The 15,236-nt window shown below is 35.3% G+C and overlaps 1 long non-coding RNA gene across 1 annotated transcript in view; it reads left to right on the top strand.

The window, feature by feature from the left end:
* Positions 1–4,731, top strand: part of LOC122443352 — a 97,412-nt gene extending 92,681 nt beyond the window's left edge. The window contains exon 3 of the long non-coding RNA XR_006269987.1: positions 4,672–4,731. This is a non-coding gene — a long non-coding RNA (uncharacterized LOC122443352). The remainder of the gene's footprint in view (positions 1–4,671) is intronic.
* The last annotated feature ends 10,505 nt before the right edge of the window (positions 4,732–15,236 follow it).

Raw genomic sequence — 15,236 nt, 5'->3', positions numbered from 1 at the left:
CCAGGAATACCTGACATTCAGAATTGAAGGAGAGAGAGAGAGCTTCAGGATAAACAAAAGCTAAAGCAGTTCATCACTAGTAAACTAGCTTTACAAGAAATGTTAGAGACTTCTTAAGATGAAAAGAAAGGATACTAATTACTAACAAAAAACATATAAAAGTGTAAATCTCACAATAAAGTTAAATACATAATAAAGTCAGGGAATTAATCCCTTAGAAAGCTAGTATAAAAGTTAAAAGACACTTTAAAAGTAGCTAAAAAATAACCATAACTGCAATAATTAGTGAATAGATACACAAGTTTTAAAGATGTAAAATGTGACTTCAAAAACATAAATCATGGGAGGGGACTGAAATGTATAGTTCAGCATGCTTTCACTTAAGTTTTTATATGTAAGACTCTCAATAACCACAGATCAAAAACCTATAGCAAATACACAAAATAAAATCATCGAACTACAAAGGAAGAGAGCATGAAGAAAGAAACACAAGAGACTACAAAACAACCATGAAACAATTAACATATGGCAAACAAAGTGTCAGACACGACTGCATGCTTACACACTCACTCACACACATACAAACACACACTCTTACCTATCAATGATTACTTTAAATGTGAATGTAAAGTGTCCAAAGACAGAGTGACTGAATGGGTAAGAAAACAAGACCCTTCTTTATGATGCCTACAATAGACTCATTCAGATGTAAAGACACACAAAGACAAAGTGAAGGAATGAAGGGAGTATTTTGTGCAAATGGAAACCAAAAGAAGGTTGGGGTAGCTATACTTATGTCAAACAAAATAGAGTTAAAATAAATATTGAAATAAGAAACAAAAAAGACATTACATAATGATATAGGGGTCAATTCAACAAAATGATATAATATTTGTAAATACTTATGTGCTTAAATACATAAAGCAAATATTAACAAAGGAGAAGTAGACAGCAATATAATAAGTAGGGAACTTTTAATACCCCAACTCATAAAAGGATAGATCATCCAGATAGAAACATACCAAGGAACTTTGTCCTTAAACAAATTAGACCAAAGCAACTTAACAGAGAACATTCCATCTAAAAGGAACAGAATACACATTCTTCTCAAGTAATCATGGTACATTCCTAGGATAGATCATGTTAGGCCACCAAACAAGGCTTAGAAAATTTAAAATTAAAGTTATATCAAGGAATCAGGCATCTTTTCCAAACTAGAAATCATTAAAAGAGGAAAATTTTAAAAGTTCATAAATAAGTGGAGATTACAAATGACATGTCACTAAACAACCAGTTGGTCAAGAAATCAAAAGAGAAATTTAAAAAAATACCTTGGACAAATAAAAATGGAAATACACCATACCAAAACTTACATGGTGCATCAAAATAGTTCTAAGAGGGAAGTTTCTAAAGGTAAACCCCTACCTCCGGAAATAAAAAATCTCAAGTGAACAACCTAGAACAATAAGGAACTAGGAAAAGAAGAACAAATAAAGCCCTGCATTAGTATAAGAAGTAAAAAATGATAAGAGTAGACCTAAAAAAAGAAACTAAAAAAAATCAGAAAATATCAATGAAACTAAAAGCTGGTTCTGTAAACAGATAAATAAAAAGGACAAGCTATTATCTAGATTGACCAAGAAAAAAAAGAAGACTCAGTATCAGAAATGGAAGAGAAGATGTTACCACAAAAATACAAAGGAACAGGGGAGACTCCTATAAACAGCTATACACTAATAAATTGGACAACCTTGAACATATGGATAAATTCCTAGAAACATACAAACTACCAAGATTAAATCATGAATAAATAGAAAATTTCAACAGATGGATTACTAGCAAGGAGATTAAATCAGTACTCAAATACTTCTCACAAACAAAAGCCCAGGACCACCCAATAAATTCAACCAAACATTTAAATAAGAATTAATGCTATTATTTCCCAACTCAGCCCCAAAAATAGAAGAGGAAAGAACATTTTTAAACTCATTTTATGAGGTCAGCATTACCCTGATACCAGAACCAGATAAGGATACTACAAGGAAAAAAAAAAACAAGTCAATGTCCCTGATAAATAGAGGCAAAAATCCTCAATAAAATGTTAGCAAACTGAATTCAGCAATACATTAAGAGGAACCCACACCATGATCAAGAGGAATTTACTCTAGGAAAGTGAGAATGCTTCAATATGCAAAAAATCAATCAAGATAATATACCATGTTAAAATGAAAGATCAAAAGCAAATGATCATCTCAGTAGAGGCAGAAAAAGGATTCTACAGAATTCAACGTTCATTTATGATAAAAGCAATCAACAAAGTAGGAATACAAGGAATAACCTCAATAAAGGACATATATGACAAGTCTTTAAATATCATTCTCAATGGTGTAAAGCTGCAAACTTTTCCAGCAATATCATGACAAGGATGCCCACTTACACTACTTTTAATCAACATAATATTCAAAGTTCTAGCCTCTGCAATTAAACAAGGAAAACAAAAGATATCTAAATTGAAAAGGAAAAAGTAAAACTGTCACTATTTGTGGATGACGTGATAATATATATATATAGAAAACTCTTAAGAATCAACAAAAAAACTATTAGATTCAGCAAATTCTGTGAAGTTGAATGATAGCAAATCAATATACAAAAATCTCTTGGCTTTTTACACACTAATGATGAACTTTCAGAAAGAAAAATTTTTTAAAAATCTAATTTATAATTGCATCCAAAAAATATCCAAGAATAATTTTAACCAAGGAGGTGAAAGACCTGTGCACTGAAAACTAGAAGTCATTCATGAAAGAATTTGAAAAAAATACCAATAAATTGAAAGCTATTCATTGGTTATGGATGGGAAGAACTTTATAGTATTAAAATATCCATACTACCCAAAGCAATCTGCAGATTCAATGCAACCCCTATCAAAATTCCAGTGACATTTTCATAGAAATAGAACAAACAATCCAAAGTCTGTAGAATCAAAAAAGACTCTGGATGGTCAAAGCAACCTTAAGATAGAAAAAATTAGAGGTCTCGTGCTCCATTATTTACAGCTCTATTACTAAGCTGTAGTCATCAAAACAGTATAGTTCTGGCATTAAAAACAGAGACACAGATCAATGGAAGAGAATAGATAGTCAAGAAATAAACCCATACATATATGGACAATTAATTTATGACAAAGCAGCCACTACTATAAAACGGGAAAACAACAATCTTTTCAATAAATGGTGTTGGGAAAACTGGACAGTCATATGAAAAAGAATAAATCTAGAACACTATCTTACAATATACACAAAAATAACTCAAAATGGTTTAAATACTTGAATGTAAGACCTGAAAGCATAAAATTCTTAGAAAAAATATAGACAGTAAGCTCTCTGACATTGATCTTTCTGATGATTATTTTGACTTGACAAAGGCAAGAAACGCAAAAATAAGCAAATGGGACTACAAACTAGAGAGCTTCTACATAGTAAAGAAAGCCACCAATAAAATAAAAAAGACAACCCACTAAAAATATTGCAAATCATGTATCTTATAAGGGGTTAATATCCAAAATATAAAAGCAACTCAATTGCTGACAAAACACACAATACAAATGATAAATGGGCAGAGGATCTGAGTAGACATTTTTCCAGTGAAGACATGCAGATGGCCACAGGCGCATGAATAGATGTTTAACATCACCATCATCAGGGATTCCCTGGTGGCTCAGAGGATAAAGAGTCTGCCTGCAATGTGGGAGACCTGAGTTTGATCCCTGGGGTCAGGAAGATCCCCTGAAGAAGAAAATGGCAACCCACTCCAGTATTCTTGCCTGGAAAATCCCGTGGATGGAGGAGGAGCTTGGTGGGCTACAGTCCATAGGGTCACAAAGAGTCGGACACGACTGAATGACTTCACTTTCACTTTCATCAGAGAAATACAAGGCAAAACCTAATGAGATATCATGTCACATCACTTAGAATGGCTATTATCAAAAGGCCAAGAAATGAGAAGTGTTGCAAAGGATATGTTAAATAGTAAACGCTTGAGCATTGCTAGTGGGAATATAAATTGTTTGTGTCCATTATGAAAAATATATGAAGGTCTCTCAAAAATGAAAATAAACTACCATATTATTCAGAAATTCAACTTCTGGGTATTCATCTGAAGAACACAAAATGCTAAGTGAAAAAGATTTATGCACTACCATGTTTATTGCAACATAGTTTACAATAGCCAAGATATAGAAATAACCTACGTGTCCACTGGACGTGAGAGTATTATGCTAGTGAGATGGAAAAAGACGTTACTGTATGACCTTAATTATATGTGGTGTCTACAAACAAACCCAAATACATACAAAAAAGCAAGCTCTTGGAAACAGAGAACAGATAGGAGGTTGCCAGAAGTGAGGGCTGGGGAGTTAGGGAGTGCGAGATATTGTGAAGACAGTCAAAAGGTACAAACTTCCAGTTATAAGGATATAATGTACAGCACAGTGACTGTAGCTAATAAAACCTACATATTTGAAAGAGCTAAGAGAGTAAATCTTAAAACTTCTCATCACAAGAAAAACAATTTTAGTATGTATAAACTGGATGTGAAACAACAGACTGGTTCAAAATTGGAAAATAAGCACATCAAGGCTGTATATTTTCACCCTGCTTGTTTAACTTACAGGCGGAGTACATTGTGTGAAATGCCAGGCTGGATGAATCACAAACTGAAATCAGGATTGCTGGGATAAATATCAGAAAGAGTTCCCCTGGTGACTCAAGTGGTAAAATGTCTGCCTGGGAGACCAGGGTTCAATCCCTGGGTTGGGAAGATCCCCTGGAGAAGGAAATGGCAACCCACTCTATTATTCTTGGCTGGAAAATTCCATGGACAGAGGAGCCTGGCAGGCTACAGTACATGGGGTTGCAAAGAGTCAGATACGACTGAGTGACTGACACACGCACACACACACACACATTTGCAGATGATACCATTTAAAGGCAGAAAGCAAAGAGGAACTAAAGAGCCTCTTGATGAGGGTGAAAGAGGAGAGTGAAAAAGCTGGCTGAAAGTTTAATGTTCAAAAAACTAGATCATGCCATCCAGCCCCATCACTTCATGGCAAATAGATGGGAAAAATGTGGAAACAGTGACAGATTTTATTTTCTTGGGCTTCAGTATCACTGTGGACAGTGACTGCAGCGATGAACTTAAGACACTTGCTCCTTGGATGAAAAGCTTTAACAAACCTAGACAGTATATTAAAAAGCAGAGACATCACTTTGCCAACAAAGGTTTATATGGTCAAAGCTATGGTTTTTCCAGCAGTCGTGTATGGATGTGAAAGCTGGACCATAAAGAAGGCTAAGCACTGAAAAATTTATGCTTTAAAACTATGTTGCTGGGAAAGACTCTTGAGAGTCTCTTGGACAGCAAGGAGATTAAACCAGTCAATCCTAAAGGAAATCAACACAATATTCATTGGAATTACTGATACTGAAGCTGAAGAGCTCTGATACATTGGCCAGCTGATGAGAAGAGTCGACTCATTGGCAAAGGTCCTGATGCTGGGAAGGATTGAGGGCAGGAAGAGAAGGCAGCAACAGAGAATGAGATAGTTGGGTAGCATCACCAACTCAATGGACATGAGTTGCGGACACTCTGGGAGATAGTGAAGGACAGCGAAGCCTGGCATGGTGCAGTCCATGAGATCACAAAGAGTTGGACATAACTTAGTAACTAAACAACAGTGATGATCAATATAACTAGACTTACTATGATTTGTATATATTTTGCAATATACACAAACGTTGTATATCTGAAACACCACATTAGTGTTATATGTCAATTATGCCACAATAATAGAAGAAAAATACATATGAAAAAGAATTTTTCACTTTAGTGTAAGGCCATCAATGACTTTTTGTTGACAATGACGTGTATATAAAACTTTTAAACTGTTTTAGAATTTTATGTTAGCAGTAAAAAAAATAGTACCAAAACTTTATTGAAGACTGAAAAATATATTTAATTATTCTTTTCTCTATGCAAATTTCATTTTGGTGTTTGTCCCCAACTTGCAGTGAATTTACTATGTGATAAGTTAGTGCTTAATTTTTCTACCTCTATTGTGCCTAGAAACAATAGTGTGCCTGATATATCTGCAATCATTTCATTTAATCATTCATTCCTTCATTCATCAATACATATCTATTAAGTCACTATTTTTGATTCTGGTTTATAGTGCTTCTATCATTTAAATTTATTAAATCATAAGAATTTTGAAGCTACTGCTGGTATTTAAACCTATAGTAATTAATGACCAATACAATTCTACCAACTATATGTAAACATTTCCTTAATCATTCTATTGTTTGCTCTCTCTGTTATTTCTGGAGGTTTCCACAACTGTAATGCAATAAACATCTGCATATAAAGCATTTTGCATGTTTGGGATTATTTCCTTAGAACTGTTTATCAGAATTAAAATTACTGGGTCAAGAACATTTTTAAGGTTGTTTGTATATATTACCAAATTGCTTTACAAACTGTCTGTATCAATGTATGTTACCAGCAGCAAGCTATCAATTTGACTTTATAAATAAAACTTGCCACTTTCATTGTAGATAACACAAATAAAAATGGTAGATGGCAATAAAATCTTAACACAGGGCATTAGAAACTGACTTTTAATTTCACATATTCCTTTCAAGATAAAAACATTTTTCCTCAGTCTTTTAGATGCCAAATTTGCTTCCTTTTAAATGTGTTTTATATTTTTGAATTTATAAAATAAAAAGAAAAAAATCATTTTTAGTGTATAATAAAGAATGCAAATATGTGTAAAGTAGAATACCTTTAGGTGAAGAATTGGAACCATGCTTCTAAAAGCATAGTTTTATTTGTAAAACAAAAAGAAAAAGAGAGAGAGACAATAATATTGTATGTGAATCTCTCCTTCCTTTATAGTTTATGATCTAACTTCCTCAAATCTATTTTTTTAAAACTAATAGGAGATTGACATTCATAGACTAATAAGGTCAGAAGCATGTAACTGGGCTTAATTACGTAACTTATATTTGAGTACATACATCTATCCTTAATTCAACCTGACTGGAAATAAGTTTTATTCCAATCTTGCTTTGGAATATTTTCCATATTGAAGACTGTGATATTCATTAACTGTTCCATACTGTTTTCATTGAAGCAGCAATTCTAGTCAGTGTATGTACTTTACAATGAATGTTTATTTAGTATTCTGAATAATAATCTGACAGCACTTGGCTTCCTGAGACAGTCTTTGATGTTCTCAAATGAAGCTTGATCCCACTTACATCTATATTGCTATTTATGGCAACATAGTTCTGGAAAACCTATTGAAGAACACTCTTTCTTTAAACACACACACAGAAACATATATTTCAAGAGTTGAGTTCTAAACAATATTCTTTGAATAATGACTAGGAACAGAATCTCAACTGTTTATCTCCAAGATCTTTTTACCAACAAGAGAAATTTAACATATTCCATTTTATGATCTAACACACGCTCACATCATACTTTCATACATACACAAATTGTAGCCAAAATTGCCTTTTCAAAAGCTAAAATATGTGAAGCATACCATATAATCACCACAGCAAAACAAATTATTCAGGTGTAGCTCTCATTTGTTGACCATTAATTACATTAAATGTTCTCAAAATGTAACATAAATTCCTTAAATTTTTTCAGCAAAAAACAAATATATTAATTGATCGGTATTCAGGAGATTTTGATTGCTTACATGTAATACTTCATAGACTTTGCAATGCAAAATCCATATTGAATGTTGTGATGATTGATTTATCATCCAAGTAATTATTGGGTGGACTTAATTATTTTATGTGCATGCAACATATTTAATAAATCTTAATGTTGCATTTAGTACAGGAAACAAAGCTTCAGAAATGGAAGCCTACATTATATTTACGGTCTGTTGTTTGGAAACCAATGATTTTTTCTTCTGGGCATTTGACATTGCATTCCCATGCCTGACTTCCATGATAAATTACTCTCTTGACCTTAGTTCTCTGACTGCTATTCTCTGATTACTCTTTGCCATGAGGGTTGGTAACTCCTAAGCATATTTACAGACTTGTTTCTCTTTTTCGCTTTAGGGAATTCATATACTCAAAAGAAACACTTTACCAACTTTATTGTGTCTGCTTTCGGTTTGATAATGTATCCTTTTGCAGTTATGAAGCTTTAGTTCTGTCCTGAAAAGCATCAATTAAATACCAAAACCTAAAGGTGGTAATGTCAGAAATTAAAGTTGGCACTTCTCCTCCTCAATCTGCCACTCCCTAATTTTTCATTATTTTCTACATTCTTACCATCTTTTTTGTTTTCCTTTGGACCTGCAGTCATTTCTTGTTACCTCTTTCTTATCAGCACCTTTGCATGAGATACAACAAAGAGACCCATATCTTCTTCCCATCTCCATATTACCCACTACAAGTTAGGCCCTAACTATTACTGAAACATGGATAATCACACAGATTTTAACTTTAGAAAAGCTTCCTTGAACTTCCTTGTTCCTAGGAGTTATTTGTGCTTAAAACATTAAATAACTGTCTTGCCAAACTGTTTTTACTGTCTTTCATGTAAGTTTTGTTCAATACATATAATTTGTGTGATTCTTTTGAAAATATAGTTTTCTTCCTTCTTCCCAAACCTATTTTCAAATAAATCCTTTCCATTTGTGGTTTGTATAATTTTCAGGTGCATTCAGCATTCTGCCACGGTAATTAGACTACTAACTCTTCTGTTTCTTTCATACAAAGTTAGAGCAGAGCTTGCCAGGCTCAGCACCTACTCTTTATTCGGTCAATATTTTTGTTGACTAAACTATGCCATGGGATAAATATACAGATATAAACATCTATTTTTAATGGGGAGAGGGTGGTCTTTAAGTATGTGACAGTATCAGAAGAATATTAGGATGTATAAGGGGGCCTCTCCCCGCCTACAAGAACATAGAAACCTGAGATTAAGAGAAATGTTCAAATATTTAAAATAGCTATTTGCAGAAAATCACCCAAGACACTTTTTGTGATACATGGCTGAAAAGTCTTGAGGATGCCTACACCCAATTTACGTAATGAGAATGCAACCTCAACTTTAGCTGCAGAGGTTTAACTAAGTTCATCGAATGTAGTGAACTTAGAAACCAGAAAAGAATCAGTCATATTGAGACCTAAAGAAAGGTGTGAGCAGAGATGGGTTGGTCTGAAAGAAGTCTGGAAAACAGATGAACTGGAGACTACAAACATTTATGAACAAGTGTCAGAGAGAGGGATATTGAATTTGGAAGGACAGGAGTCTTCTGAGAAAGGAAGCATTCTCTATGCCTTTCCATCTCATCAATAAATATTCACTTAGGATTTCCATGGGCTCAGCCTCAATAGAACTGAACAAACTTTATTTGCCCCTCCAGATTCAGGTTCCATTCTTCTCTGTCTTGCTCTGTGTCCCAGGATGTCACCTTCCTCAGCCTGTATATGAGGACTTCTGTGTAATTCAGAGTTCTACCTGGTCCCAGTGGGATGGAGGTGGAAGTGTTCCAAGTGGAGAAGGGAGTCAGAAGGAGAAGTCAAGGTACAGTCCTTGACCTAGAGCTGTAGTTTCTGCCAGGTGGCCTCTCTTCAAAGGCTACAGATCTTGCCAGGTTTTGGTCACAGCTAGCTCCCTTTGACCTTCCCAGCCAATACAGGAATACTGACCATTATGCTGAGATACTTCTTGGATTCTTCTTCAGCTCATCATCCCTAAGTCCTGATCACATCTATTTGAAGAGCTCCAACTTATGTTCTTCAAGTACCCACTTTGTGTGTGTCCTTTGCTTCCTACTGGGACCCTGACTTTTATACATAGTCACTTACTGACTGCTTTCTAACTTCTTTGGAACTCTGTTACTGAAATAGGTGATAGAAGCATATTCTGGTCAATGATTTTAAACACATATGTATGTGTGTATATATAATGTGTGTGCATGTGTGTGTACACGCCCCCCTTCATTGTAAAAGAATGAGCTTTCATTCTAGCTTAAAAACTCTAAAGGGTTTGGCTTGCCTGAATCAATCTTTGAGAACATGTGCTACTTTGGATACACTGACAAGCTTGAAATGTGGGGCCACTGGGCCTTACAGAACTTCAGACTGAGTGAGGGGCACAGGGATCTTACCTATTTTGAGACTTTTTAGGAAAATATCAGAGTTGAAGCCATTGAAGACAGAAGCTAGTTCAGATTTTAATTATATAGTAGTAGTTTTGTGATGGAGTTGGGCCAAATTTGGTTTCTTCTATGGAGCAGAATTAGTGAAGTAGTCTTATACTGGAATATGTTACATGATCTTTCTGTACTTTTCAACTACTGAGTCATTTTTTTAGATATGTGATGGAAATATTATCTTTCAGCTTGGGGCCACATGTTGCATTTTGATGGCCTGCCTAAACATGATGAAAACAATTCTTTAATTTTCTAAAAAGAGATTAGCAAAAGATCAACAACCATAGAAAAAGGAAAGCTTTATATATAAAGAGACAATAAACATAAATGACATGCAAACAGTGTTTAACAATATGAAAAGATGCTCACATTTATTCATAAAAGAAGTCACAGTGATGAGTGAGAATATTGACAGTCAGAGTCTGAAATATTTCATCACTAGAAAATAAAATTCCTCATCACTATTAGGGTCATGTTAAAACAAAACAAAAACTTCAGAAACCAACTGAAAAGGCTCCCGTTTTCCTACATAGAATATTTTGAGCATCAATAAAGGGCACCATGCAAAGACAACTAATGCATAAATCTGTACTTAAATCCTTGAGACCATGATGATATTAAAACAGCTAATTTGTCATATTTGAAACATTCCAGGGAAATAATGTTTATTTTAGAAACTGATAAAAAAAATAGAAAAGAAGCATTTATCTTGTATGTCCTGTGCAAAGTTATTTGAGTTGACAAGGAAAACTTTCCTGATAGAGATGTTTCAACCAATAAATGAAGAAGGAATGATAGATTTAGAATATCACCATTTTCAACTCAATGCAAACATCAGATTAAAAAAAGTATATCAGATATTATTTTGTTTCTGACAGAAATGCACATTACCAAAAGTATTCTTCCGGGAAAAAAAAAAAGTCAAACCTGAATTCAATCAAACCTCCAGACCTAACTACCACTAATCAGGAAATACAGAGGGCAGAGAAGTAAGAGAGGTAAACTAAATGGCACCATGGGAAGCAGTCAACAAAATTCATACTGTTAGAAATACTATGGGCATGCAGAATGCTTAAATATTTTAAAAATTAGTTGTCAGCACTTAAAGCTTTAGGATATTTTATTTTTTTTATTTTTTTCTTTTATTTATTTTTTTCATTTATTTTTATTAGTGGAGGCTAATTACTTTACAATATTGTAGTGGTTTTTGCCATACATTGACATGAATCAGCCTTGGATTTACATGTGTTCCCCCCCATCCTGAACACCCCTCGCACCTCCCTCCCCATCCTATCCCTCTGGGTCATCCCAGTGCACCAGCCCTGAGCACTTGTCTCATGAATGGAACTGGAGGAATCAACCTGCCTGACTTCAGACTCTACTACAAAGCCACAGTCATCAAGACAGTATGGTACTAGCACAAAGACAGAAATACAGATCAATGGAACAAAATAGAAAGCCCAGAGATAAATCCACGTACCTATAGACACCTTGTCTTCGACAAAGGAGGCAAGAATATACAATGGAAAAAAGACAACCTCTTTAACAAGTGGTGCTGGGAAAACTGGTCAACCACTTGTAAAAGAATGAAACTAGAACACTTCCTAACACCATACACAAAAATAAACTCAAAATGGATTAAAGATCTAAATGTAAGACCAGAAACTATAAAACTCCTAGAGGAAAACATAGGCAAAACACTCTCTGACATAAATCACAGCAAGATCCTCTATGACCCACCTCCCAGAATATTGGAAATAAAAGCAAAAATAAACAAATGGGACCTAATTAAACTTAGTAGCTTTTGCACAACAAAGGAAACTATAAGCAAGGTGAAAAGACAGCCTTCAGAATGGGAGAAAATAATAGCAAACGAAGCAACAGACAAAGAATTAATCTCAAAAATATACAAGCAACTCCTGCAGCTCAATTTCATAAAAATAAATGACCCAATCAAAAAATGGGCCAAAGAACTAAACAGACATTTCTCCAAAGGAGACATACAGATGGCTAACAAACACACGAAAAGATGCTCAACATCACTCATTATCAGAGAAATGCAAAATCAAAACCACAATGAGGATATTTTAAACAGCAATCCTTAAGGCTTTTACTGAAGTTTCAAAATATCTGGTAATACTGTGTCTATAATATAGAAAGTAACATTTATCTTGGGTCAAGTAAATTATATCCCAAGACTTTTCTCCAGTGGACTGCAGAATTCACCAATCTCAGTCTCATTGTGTTACTCTAGGTCTCTAGCTTTTCCATCTCAGTTTTAACGGATTTTGTTGTCAACCATGATGACTGAACCGTCAAGAGTGGTCTGTGCTCCTACCAGACAGTGATTTATTCATTAAAGTTAGTCAGAAAACAACTTAGGAGTGTTTATTCTGCATCAGACATTGCACCAAGGACTGGGGATACAGCACTCAACAAAATCGAGATGCTTGTGGAGATTATATGTGTGTGATGGAAAATTAATATCTAATTCTTATATTTGGACCTTCATTTCTTAGGCTCCATACACATAGAACATCACATACCCAAGATTATAGGTTACTTTGTATCACTTACATAAGAAATAATATAATTTATGTTTTCTCATTTGGTTGACCATCTGTATTTCCCTGATAAACAATCTCATATATTTATATTTATAATATACATTTCCAAATGGTTCCCTTTCCCCTTCTTCTACAGAAGCATGAGAAGATTTTTCTCTAGTATTCACTGTGGGAACCTGGTCAAGCTCCTGGAGGTAAATCTCACAAAATTGTGGGAGTCTCCCCTGGAGTTTTAAACTCAGTTATTATACTGAATTTCTAGTAATTTGTAAATTCAGTAAGTTTAGTCACTCAGTCATGTCCAACTCTTTGTGACCCCATGGACTGCAGCACACTAGGCCTCTGGTTGGACCTCCTTGCTGTCCAAGGGACTCTCAAGAGTCTTCTCCAGCACCACAATTCAAAAGCATCAATTCTTTGGCACTCAGCCTTCTTTATGGTCCAGCTCTCACATCCACACATGACTACTGGAAAAACCATAGCCTTAACTAGACAGAACTTTGTTGGCAAAGTAATGTCTCTGCTTTTTAATATGCTATATAGGTTGGTTATAACTTTCCTTCCAAGGAGTAAGCTTCTTTTAATTTCATGGCTGCAGTCACCACCTGCAGTGATTTTGAAGTCCCCCAAAATAAGGTCTGCCACTGTTTCCACTGTTTCTCCATCTATTTGCCATGAAGTGATGGGACCAGACGCCATGATCTTAATTTTCTGAATGTTGAGCTTTAAGCCAACTTTTTCACTCTCCTTCCTTACTTTCATCAAGAGGCTCTTCTTCTTCACTTTCTACCATAAGGGTGGTGTCATCTGCATATCTGAGGTTATTGATATTTCTCCCAGAAATCTTGATTCCAGCTTGTGCTTCATCCAGACCAGCGTTTCTCATGATGTATGCTGCATATAAGTTAAACAAGCAGGGTGACAATATACAGCATTGACATACTCCTTTTCCTATTTGGATCCAGTCTGTTGTTCCATGTCCAGTTCTAACTGTTGCTTCCTGACCTGCATACAGGTTTCTCAAGAGGCAGGTCAGGTGGTCTGGTATTTCCATCTCTTTCAGAATTTATAAATTACAGTTCAGTTTTTCCTACCTGGCTCTCATTACCAGAGTGGTTTCTACTTATGAGTGTCTGCTTTGATTAAGTTGTCAGTCTATGTATTCACCTGTTGGTGTCTCCAATTTGGGGGGCAGCTGTTTTCCCTTTGTCCTCTCCTTTTGCGGATGCTAGAAGAGTTGTTGATTTTTCAGTCTGTTCAGCTTTTCACTTGTTAGGATGGAACAGCAATCTCTAAACTCCCTACATGTGGCACTGGAAACCCTGTCCTCATCTATACTTCATAGTACAACATTTGTTGATTCTGAATTCAAGTTTAGATGCAAAAGGAGTGCCTCTTCAGCACGGATTGATGAAAAGGGAAAATACTGCAAAGTGATCTGAAGTTTGGATACCCAGGAGATGGAGACTGCCAGGAGCTTTTAGGAAGACAATGCTTTGCTCGGTTTCAGACAAGATGGTTTTGAGATAATAAGATAATATTCGTGTGAAAGTGTCTCTTAGGTAGTTCGGAAGATGCACGTGGATGTCTACTCTCAGTACTTTCCCATATGTGATGGTTCAGAACTGGAGGTCTATCATATTCTATTTAGAGAGGAGAATGTCAAATATATTGTAACTACATGTTTGAAAAAAATAGTCATCCAAATAAAGTAATATTATGTCTTGGCACATAAATTTCTGATTAGCTCTTAAATATCTACCTACTTAGTGACTTTTCTATAGTGATTATTAATCTATGGCTAGTCCACCTTGTAGAGAAGGCGATGACAACCCACTCCAGTACTCTTGCCTGGAAAATCCCACGGACGGAGGAGCCTGGTAGGCTATAGTCCATGGGATCACGAAGAGTCGGGCACAACTGAGTGACTTCACTTTCACTTTTCACTCTCATGCATTGGAGAAGGAAATGGCAACCCACTGCAGTGTTCTTGCCTGGAGAATCCCAGGGACAGAGGAGCCTGGTGGGCTGCCGTCTATGGGGTTGCACAGGGTCGGACACGACTGAAGTGACTTAGCAGCAACAGCAGTCCACCTTGCCTCACAGCAGAGTACCTACTCTATGTACTTGTTACACCATCCCACGATTCAGCTGATATTTTTTGGGCAATGCTAATAAATATTTATATGTTTCTAAGCAAAATAGAATTAAGCAGTTAGTCTTCTTTTAACAAAACATAATATTCCCGAACTAAAAGCAAATGACCTTTGTATTGTTTGTACTTGTATTTTCTCCCATTGACATGGAAACAGGAGAGCTGGTTTATAAACTGTGTATAAGAGAGAAGAAAGATTACAGAAACTGAAATTAGTAATAATGACAGCCAGCATAAGTGAAGAGAGATGCACGGA

This window comes from Cervus canadensis, chromosome 6, assembly GCF_019320065.1.
Source record: "Cervus canadensis isolate Bull #8, Minnesota chromosome 6, ASM1932006v1, whole genome shotgun sequence".
NCBI lineage: Eukaryota > Metazoa > Chordata > Mammalia > Artiodactyla > Cervidae > Cervus > Cervus canadensis.
This window is presented reverse-complemented; position numbering and strand designations above follow the sequence as displayed.